At 28.3% G+C, this 11,196-nt stretch overlaps 1 long non-coding RNA gene across 1 annotated transcript; it reads left to right on the top strand.

The window, feature by feature from the left end:
• The first annotated feature begins 8,101 nt into the window (after window positions 1–8,101).
• Window positions 8,102–10,374, top strand: LOC136083938 (uncharacterized). The gene is made up of 5 exons (XR_010640221.1): window positions 8,102–8,827; window positions 8,917–9,244; window positions 9,387–9,529; window positions 9,649–9,841; window positions 9,964–10,374. It is a non-coding gene; the product is annotated as an uncharacterized LOC136083938 (long non-coding RNA).
• Window positions 10,375–11,196: the final 822 nt, after the last annotated feature.

Below are 11,196 nucleotides of genomic sequence, written 5' to 3'. Positions count from 1 at the left end.
CGTCTAGACTTAAATAAAAGCATGAATCTGGACCAAACATTGAACAAATTTCATCCATGTATTACATGCACGCAAGTGTATCTTAAGCATCGATATGCCTATCACGAGCTGTATTTAGCAGTCCTGATCAATTTCACAGGAACTGTCTTAATGTGACGTATTCCCTCAAGTGAGTTTGACCGCTTAGGCATCAGTCTTAAATAAGTTGCAGATCGCGATAAACAACCCAGTTTTAGTAGGCTTTTATTTAAGTCATCAAGTGTCTTACATGAACGTAACTCCTGCGATCTTCGTCGATCGCTAGCAGCGGCTCCTATTGATGCAATGTTAACGATGGCATTAAGAAGATCTGGCTGATCTTCAATTACAGCTGGTCTACCATTTTTTTCTCTATTGAATTTAGAAAGTTTTGATTTTAAGTGGGGCGTGTCATCAACAATATCATTAAGTGTTCGTTTCAAACTTGCTCTCCGTTGTCTTTAGCCTATCGCCCCGCGTTTCATTTTTTTAAGACGGGTTTGTTTTATTTTTATTTGCTTTTCAACAAAAATATATTTTATTTTAAGTTCGTGAGTTATCAATCCTGCACGGCGCACATTTACCTATGTTAACAGCTGCTCTTTTAACTGCGAAATTTCAGTTTGAATTTTCTCTTGTTGGGGAGTATGAGGTTTTTGCGGCTGATCAATTGGTACTTTTGTTTGTGGTTTTTCACTTTTTTGAATATCAAATTTGGAAGAAGTAGCTAGTGTTTCATCGATTACAAAATCTATTTTGTCTGCTTCATCGGATGTTAACAAAGCTTCTGGTCCCTCATCTGATATTTCGTTTATGAGAGGAAGCTTCACTGCAATAGATTGATTCTTCGAAGCGTTTAACATTAGACCAAAAAGACATCAACTGACTTTTGCTTTCCATTGTTTTTCGTGTGAGTTCTTTTAAAACTGATTCATACGTCAATTTTTTATGCTTAAATTTATACCACAATCGAATAGGTTCTTTCTGTTGCTCCTGTTTACTTTTTTGTGGCATAGCTTTTGCTACTTGTTGGTAAATAATTTTGTACTTTTCATTATTATTCATTTTAATAATTCCGCCTTCAAAATAATTTTTAACTAACTATTTAAAGCACAACTTAAATTTAAAAATACAATAAATGCAAACGGGGGCTGTTTGTTTAGTTTTGAAATAATATATAGTATCTTATTTTCATTATAAAATATTTTTTACAAAATAAAGTTTATAAAATTGTAAAAAATACTTTTAAAATAACAAGTTCAAAAATTAATTTTAAACTTTAACAATACTTTAAAACTTTAGCTTTTAAAGTTGTTACCCTTAACAACACAGTCATCACGCTAACTAATTAAAAATTGAAATATGAAGAAATTCCAAAATTCTTTTTATACTTCGTATTGTTTTTGAAAAGTATTGAGCAATTATTTTAATCAAATGGAACGTTTTGAAATATAAAGAATATCACCACTTTTTGGTGACTTAATATTTTTATTCATTCCCGGTGTACTTTATGGACGATTCCTAATATTTAAATTTCTAAAATAATGTTGTGTTTAACTCATAAAGAGAAAAGAGGGGGGGGGGGTATTTCAAAAGCGTACGTACTTTTCAAAGGGGGAGGGGGCTAAAAAGTACGAATGGCAACAGGGGGTGGGGAGGGGGTCAATTTTTCAAAAATTTTGGCGTACGTACTTTATGGACGACCCCTTAAGCAAAAGTATACTTTTGTTTTAAAATCTTGATGTAAATAATTTTTAAAGTATTTTTAAAAAGTAGTTTTTAAAAGTATATTTTTTATTATTATGTACGCACGTTTTCCATTTCACGCTTTAAACATACTCATTAACAAACATTCAAACGTACTCATTAGCGAAAATTTCATCATAATCATTAACTAAACGAAAAAAATTTGAACGAGTTCGACTAATGTTTTGCTAAATAATTGTTTATTTTTGAATGATTTTTTTATATTTATAGCTAAGAAAAATATTTTAATAGCTGAAGATATATATATATTAGAAGTAAAAATAAAAATGTTTACTAACTTAGACAGTTTCTGATAAATTGCTATTACTTATTTAATTAATAACACATCGTTTCTCAGACAGTTAATAAAACATTTCAAGTAATTCTGACTTATTATCGTCGTATCTGCATATAGTATAGAAGTTTCTCAGTATACACTTCATTGTGCATTGTATGACTAGTAAATTTGTAAATGAATTTGTTTCGCAAATACATTAAACACTTTTAATTTGATATCTTTTTTGTCTTTTTTGTTTAAAAGAATTGACTTCTTATGTTTAAAACATAGTCATAGTATTTAAATAGTCTGGAAACGCGGGTCGTCTTCTATGGATTTCGTTAAATAACTTGAACATTTAAGGGTGACCGGACTGAGAGTGCATCAAATAATTTTAAAATGACTTTTTCTGCCGCAGTTTCTAATAATTTAGATGAACTTGATGCTGTTTTAGCTGCTATTGATGAAGATTTGTTGGAGACTGATCCTAATTTTAGTTCAACTGTTGAGTTAGCTGTTGGAAATATTCCTAACGCAAATGAAGAGCGTGCAATGCAAATTAATTTAATGAATAGTGTCGAAAATAAAAAAAGGAATAATGTCCTAAAGGAGTTTAATGAACAGTAACAAAAATTAAATAATAATAATAACTATAAATATGTGGTTTATTATATAAAGTGCTGGCTGTTAACCTATGCGTTTAAAAAATATACACAAGACCGTCGCAGCACAGGGCTACTAAGGACTTGCTTGTGGTTGTCGTTGAAAATATTTATTAATATATTATAATAATACTATGTAGTTGTAAGGAAACTCGCAGAAGACGAAGAGAAGTCATTTCATCGAGAACCTTTAAAATACAAAATAAATTAAAAATTTAAAAAGTAAATTTATGAAACACACAATCAACTTTTTGAGGTCTACTGTTTAGTAATATTTTACTATGTATAGTTGCTAACTATATTTATTCCTTTTTTTTTGTTTTGTTTTCATTTCTTTTTTTTATATATATATATATATATATTTTAATACATATCGATAAAATTGGTTTTGTTAATTATGAGACCTTTTAATTTTTTTTTCATGGCAATCCAATTTAGTAAGCTTTATATTTTGAGGTATTATTTTGTTGTATAAATAGGGGCCACGGTATACATTTGAAAATCTCAAAAATTTTGTTTTTTTTATGGGCAATGTGAAGTTTCCTGTTCCTCTTGTGATATTATCTGTTGGCATTGGTTTGAAAAAAAGTTGTTAGTAAAATGAGTTGGGACAAGTCCGAGCTTATATTTGAGCATAAATAAAATATCTTGGTAGATGTTAATTTGGTAGATATTTAAAGGATTCTAGTTTTTAAATAAAGGATTGGCATGAGTGAATTTATTTTTATTATAAATCAATCTTGATCCGTGTTTCTGGTGTATATATAGAGAATTTAGTTAAGTTTTGTTTGTACTTCCTCAGGCAATATTAGCATATGTTAGATAATTTTGTATATAAGAAAAGTAGAGAATTTTTAGATTCTCCTGGGAAAGTATAGGTTTGACTTTGTAAAGTATGCCGATAATTTTTGATATTTTTGTATTTAATGTTTTTATATGGGTTTTCCAAGAAATCGTTTTGTAAATAATCCAAAGAAATTTAATAGTTTTAGTTTTCTCGATTTTTGTGTTCAATTTTTAGTAATGGTAGCATGCTTGGTATTTTGTTTTTTTGCTGGTTGGAATGAAACTAAATGTATTTTGTTTTGTCTGTATTTAAAGATGATTTATTTACTTTAAACCAAATGTTTAGACTCTCAAGGTCATCGTTCATAGATTCAAAGAAATTCTCAATTGATGCTGATGAATAAAACAAATTTGTGTCATCAGCAAACATTATTGCATCAAGTTTTTTTTAGTGATTTTGGAAGATCGTTAGTATAAATTAAAAGTAAAAGAGGACCAAGAATGGAACTTTGGGGAACTCCGCATTTTATTTTTAGTAAATTTGAATATTTATTATCGTTCAAAATAACACATTGTTGTCTGTTGCACAGATAACTATTAAACCAATCTAGGCTAGTATTTTTTATTCCGTATTTTTCCTTTTTTTTTAGTAAGATATCATGAATAATTGCGTCAAACGCTTTGAATAGGTCTATAAAAGTTCCTATAAATACGAATTGCTTTTTATTAAAAGACTCACTTATGCTGTTAACTAAATCTAAAGTTGCATGCTTGGTTGAATGTTGTGATTGAAAACCGAGTTGTTTTTTATTTAAGAATTTGTTTTAAATTAGGATTTCATATAATCTATTGTAGATTATTCGTTCAAGTATTTTAGAAAAAGTTGGAAGTATTGAGATTGTCTGTAATTGTTTATTAGAAATGTTTCACCGGTTTTAAAAATAGGTACAATTTTAGCTACTTTTAATTTATCTGGTACAGTTCCGATTTTAATTGATAATTTAAATATTTAAAAAATAGGTTTGCGTATCTCCGAAAAGACATTAACAACAATATTACTGCAAATATCACCTATACTTGGAGACTAGTTTATTTTAAAAGAGTTAATTGCATTTTCAAGTTCATCAATTTTTAGTTCTTTAAATATTAATTCGTTGATGACACTAGTTAGATAAGTTTCAAATGTGTTGGAGACAGAAAAAACTGTTAAATTTTTCTAAAGTTGCATTATTATTGTCATACTCTTTACTATCTATGATAATTTGAGCAGGTAAACTATTTATTTTGCAGATTTTTATCCTAATTATTTCTTTCATGATATCCCAAGTTTTCTTAATATCACCATTTGTGTTTTTTATTTTATTTAAAAAATAGTTTTTCTTTGCATTTTTTTTTTATTTTTTCAAACATGTTTTTATACTGTTTGTAAACATTTAGGTTTGCCTCATTTCTATTTTTTAAGTATTTTATATAAAGTTTTTTGTTTTTTTTTTGAGAATTTTTCAATACCTTTGGTGATCCAGGGACATTTTAAATATTTTTCTTTTATTAATTTTACTTTAATTGGGAAGTGCATATTATAGTCTTTTAGGAAAATTTTTTCAAAGTTATTATTAGCAGATTTAGTGTGCCCAAGATTGCATTCGTGGTATACCTTGTCCCACTCTTCTGCCGACAGTGAATCTTTAAATTATTGAATAGCAAATTTGCTGATTTTTCTTCTTTTCTTTATGTCTCTAATATAGAATTTTTTTTTTTTTTGCTCATTGTTGTTTTTTATAAAAATTTGTTTTAAATGATTATTTTGGTAACTTGATCATTCCTAATACAATAATCCTAATATAATTCCACCTCCCCTTTTGTTAGTTTTTCTTTCAGATGATAATAATTTTTTTTTTTATTTACACTTTTGCCGATAAGAAAAAAATTTACAGTCGTAACTTATAAAAAAATAATTACATGACCGGGGCTAGAAGAAGACAAATTTAGTCTTATCATTAAGCCCCAATTTGTGATTAGGAATTTCTAAACTTTATTCTGTATGATTTGTCAGAATGCCACGTTTCTGTTGGGCATATCATACTGAATAAATAATCGCATTTGATAAGAAAATATTTTAGTTTATCCATGTTGCTATTTATACTTCTTATTACACATGCATAAGGTTTTTAGTTCGCTTTTAAAAGTTTTTATTTCAAAAAAGGAAGAATTAAAATTGTTTTCGTTAAAAAAATACAGATCAGCGTCAGAATATTCATTAAGTAAAATATTTGCTGATTTAAAAACATCAAAATGAAATTCAAAATCTATTGTTAATTTAGTCATTGTTTAAAATCGTTAAAATAGCGCTTCGCTTCGCGCGTTTACTTTATAAAATCTCTGCAATAAATTTTATCAAATTTAATTACCGCGTAAAACGGTTACGCAAAAAATTGCGTAACCGTTTAACTTCTTTTTCCCAAAGCTTCTTTCTAAAATCGTTTCTTTTGCATAATCTTCAATAACATAAATGCCGGTTCCTTTAAGCTTATTCACTGAGCTTAACATTTTATTTTTATCTTGATAATTTAAAAGCTTGAAAACGATTGATCTTGGTGTTTTATTATCTTTAACTGCACTGACTCGGTGCGCTCGTTCATAAAGAGTTGTCCATAAAGTACGTACGCCGAAAGTTTTGAAATTTGACCCTCCCCCCTGTTGCCATGCGTACTTTTATGTCCCCTCCCCCCTTAAAAAGTACGTACGTTTCTCCAATACCCCCCCCCCCAACTCAACTTTTGTTTCTCAATAAAAAAGTTTATTAAAAAAAAAAAAGACGTAGGGTACCTTAGATACTTTATGCGACCCCAAAGCCCTTTGTTTGCGCATTTTAAAAACGTCTTAAAGTATATATGCAAATAATAATTTAAATATATTTAAACTCTGGGCTGGGTTGTGGGTGTTTGGCCGAGAGGTTAATGCGATTAAAATAAACGGCGGATATCCAGGTTCGATTTCCGGAGAAATCCGTACAAATCTTTTTTTTTGTTCAGATACCCCTCTTTAGTAAGTAAAAAACGAGTCTTACGCGAGATCAGTAATATTGAAAACAAAGGGTAAAACCCAGTGCCGAGGGTAGCCTATACCTCTTAATTGGAGAGGGAGGAGGCAACAGCAAATTTTGTGCCCTTTTCGGCCAATTTAAGAAGCTTTTTATTTTAGCAAAACTTAGCGGTCAAATTTGGAAGATTTTGAGACGCCAATGACACGTTTGTTTTAGGGGGAGGGGGCATGGGCCCCCGCAGGATTTTTTGATGTTCCAGATAGAACACTTTCACACATCGTGCAAACTCCAAATTTAAGTTTGTTTATATGCCAAATGCCCTTGCAAAAAATTAGGATGGCGGAGGCCTGGGAACAGAAAGCCCTAAAACGTTTGCCTCCCCCCTTCCCTGCCCCAAACGTGCGGGAAATATGTAGGCAAAATTTTCAACTTTATTATCTAAAACTAAATTTAAATTTAGATTTTAATTTTTGTAGAAAAAAATTGTAAATTACAAAAAAGGTATGACCATGCAAAATTTACACCCCTCTCAATTTAGGGGGTCGGAAAATTTGATGGTCATAACTTTTGTAATTTACAATATTTTTCTACAAAAATTAAAATCTGTCAATAAATTTAAATTTAGTTTTAGATGGTAAAGTTGAAAATTTTACTACATTAGTGCCCTCGCGTATGGGCAGGGGAGGGCAAGCGTTTTAGGGCTTTTTGTTCACTGGCCTCTGCCATCCCAATATTTTGCATTTGAGGCCTCCTCATTTGGCAAAGGTATAAACAATCTTAAGTTAGGAGTTTGCACGATGTGTGAAAGTGTCCTATCTGGAACATCAAAATCTTGAGGGTGCCCATACATGTGTGTGCATAGAGGAAAGCTATACCCTCTACTCCTTATACCATACATCTTTTTATGTTGAAAAACTAGAATCTTTAGTCAGAATGTAACTTTTCTATTGATTAGCTGGTTAATTGAATATAAATTTTGGTGTTGCAAATAGGATTTTCAAGGAAAACTTTTAAATTAAACGGTAAAAAATTGTTCTTAAAATTTCATATTTTTTAAGCATCTATGTTATAATAAAATGAATTTTCTGAATCTGAAAGTAAGTATTTTTATTTTCATCAGTTTATTGTACTTCCTTTAAACTTAATTGTAGAGACTGATTTTTTTTTGGGGGGGTGAAGTTCTGTTTACCTCTTCCATAATGCTATATTTAGATATTTTATAAACATGGACCATTTAACCAAGTTAAGTCTCATTTGCAGAATATGTGGAGAATATATAATGAAAAACTCAGCTGATGTGTGTAAATATTCTGAAAGAATCGAAAATTCATTTTATATAAACATCAACATTGATAATAAAAATGTGTAGGAAGTGCTATATCATTATGAGGAACATTGAAAAAGGTTCTAGCACCAGTGTTAAAGTAGTTGAATGGCCATTACCATGTGCAGACAAATGTTCCTGTTTCTCTAAAGATTCTGGTAGGAAAGTTAAAAAATGTAAACCTGGTCGGCCATGTATAATAGAACGAAATCAGAAAAGATGGACCAGGCCAATCATTAAATAGCTTAATTGCTAGTATACCAGAACAAACTTTGCATTTAAATGCAATTGATATTGATCCTGTATCAAATCCCCATTTAGACTTATGTATATGCAATTTGTGCAACGACATTATGTATAAGCCACTAATACTAAAAGAGTGTTGTCATTCTTTTTGCTCAGTGTGTATATTTAAGGAGATTGAAGGAAAGCTGGAAACAGAAACAAAATGCTTTATTTGTAATCAACACATTCCATTATTTACAATTGTAAGTTCTGTTAATGTAACACAGTTGATAGAGCGCATTATTTTAGGTTGCAATAAGCAATGTAAATTAAAATTTGCGGTTAAAGACAATGAGCTTAAAAAATTGCACGAAGAAATTTGTATTGGTGATCAATTATTACTGACTCCGATTAGCAAAAAAAATCATGTTGGACTTGATACAACTCTAGCTGATGTTTTTTTTATTAAAAGACAATGATGCTATACCACAGTCGAAGATGCTGCAAATCATATTTAGTGGCTTTTTAAACGCTATGTATAAAATTATATTATCATATTAGGTCGACATGCTTGCTTGTTTTGTCATATAACTTGTGCAGAGATGAAAAAGCCAGATGCTCAACAAATAAGTAATTGTTCCAGTCGCACGCTGAAAAAATTCATTCAAAAAGGTCAAATACCAAGGTTTGCAAAGTATTGTAACAATGTCATTGATTCACCACTTTTCAATATTCCTCTAACACAAGTATTTTTATAATATATTACATTTTTATAGTATATTATATTTTTACTTATATCATTTTAATATTGTTTTTATCGATTTAATGAATCTAGGTTGGCATTCCATCGTTGCATATCTCATTAGGAATTTATCTTAAATTTTTTAATATGCTGGAAGATGGCTGTCATCTCATAGATATAAAAATTGCAGCTAAAATGTGTTTAAAAAATAAAACTGTAAACAACAAAAGTTTTGATGAGTATATTGCACTTCAGTTGAAAATATATGAACAAGAAAAAATTATTTCTGAATATTGTGAAAAAATAACGCTAATTTATGAAGCAATGGCAACACAAGTTCTATGTTCTTCTGAAAATGAAGAATATCAATGAAATTTTTCAGCCCAAAGTAGTTCATTTTATGGAGAAGAAAAATGCTAAGGTATAATAAGTTAATATTTGAAATAATGAAATAAAATATTATATAGTTTTATGTGAATGAAACATTTATCAATGTAATAGCAAATGCTTCTGTGTGTGTGTTTATGTAGTGCTGTTTTTTATATAAGTATTCATTGAATTAGAAGAGTTAAAAACTAAAACATTTGAAAAATCGCATGGACCATTTGTGAAAAACCTTGATGAAGTTCTATGTGGTCTTAATGTTCAAAGACAAGCTTGCTACGGAAAATGCTTTATCGGGAATCATGTTCATAAAATGTTAAAGGTTTTTCCATACATATTTTTGCATACTTGTAAATATAAATTGTATAAATATTTTTGTAAATATATAATGTATACAAGTACTAATTCTGTAAATTATAAAATTTATTTTTCATCTATTAGTTAAGCAGTGTACTACATCTTTGCAATTCAATACCTAAGATAGTAACAGATCTTGGATTTATTGATACAGATGTACATAACGAGGCAAAGGTCTTAAGTGAGAAATTTGTAAATTTGTTCTCCAAATATGGTACATGCTACAACTTTATGAATTCAAGTGAAATAATTAATAATAATCCATTATTAGAATTAGGTAAAAATACATATTTATAAACTGTTTGTATTAAGTTACTTGTATTAAATTTCCTCTTGCTTGCATAATTATTCTTACTTTGTTTTTCACGTTTTTTAATTTAATTTTTTTTTTGGAATCAGAAGGAGCCATTAGAGAATTAATTTCCAATTAATTCTCCAATTTCCAAGCCATTGGAGAATTACTTTCGTAAAAAATGGCCCAATGAGTCCGTTACGCCAAAAATGCATTTATTAGAAAACCATTGTGTTGATTTCATTAGAAATTGGGGTTTAGGTCTTGATATTTATGGAGAGCAAGGCTTAGAAAGCATGCATGCTGAATATGAACACCACCTTCTGCCATATGAAAGGAAAACAAAGACTACAAAGTATTCTGTCCAATCATTACATCAAAAACTCCCCAGAAGCTTTGGAAATTCGTCCAACTATTCAAGAAAGAAAAACTTATAAAAGAAAAGCCTTGTGATGTTTCATAGATAATTGTATATACGATAGTAATTGCATAACGACTTAATTTTAATGTTTATTGTTAAAAATGTATATATATATATATATATAAATGTATGTATGTATGTGTGTATATATATATATATATATATATATATATATATATATATATATATATATATATATATATATATATATATATATATATATATATATATATATATATATATATATATATATATATATATACACACATACATATATTTATATATATATATATATATATATATATACACACATACATATATTTATTATATTTGGAAATATATATATATATATATATATATATATATATATATATATATATATATATATATATATATATATATACACACACATACATATATTTATTATATTTGGAAATATATATATATATATATATATATATATATATATATATATATATATATATATATATATATATATATATATATATATATATATATTTCCAAGTATAATAAATATTTTGTATACTAGACAACAAAGAATATTTCATTTTATATTTATTAGATTGTTATTCCTTAAAGTTTTCGCGGACATCTTAGAAAGTTTCTATAGTTACTTTCGGAAGTTTTAGGGGGAAAACGTATATTTTTATTTTACGAAAAAAAGTATATAAAAAAAATAATCGGTTCTTCAAAATTTGACAGAATCTCCAAATACCTTAACTCCTTCTCTTAAACATTTCAGCTTTTCTCAAAAAATTCATTTAAGTACTTATTTATCAAGAATTACTGACTTCCCTAAAATTTTTAACTAAAAAAGCTGAAAAGTTCTAGATCCTATAAAATAGGGATAAATGTTTTTTTTATATATTTTTTTTTTTATTGAAAACTAGTATAACCT

Source organism: Hydra vulgaris, chromosome 08 (assembly GCF_038396675.1).
Source record: "Hydra vulgaris chromosome 08, alternate assembly HydraT2T_AEP".
Lineage (NCBI taxonomy): Eukaryota > Metazoa > Cnidaria > Hydrozoa > Anthoathecata > Hydridae > Hydra > Hydra vulgaris.
This window is presented reverse-complemented; position numbering and strand designations above follow the sequence as displayed.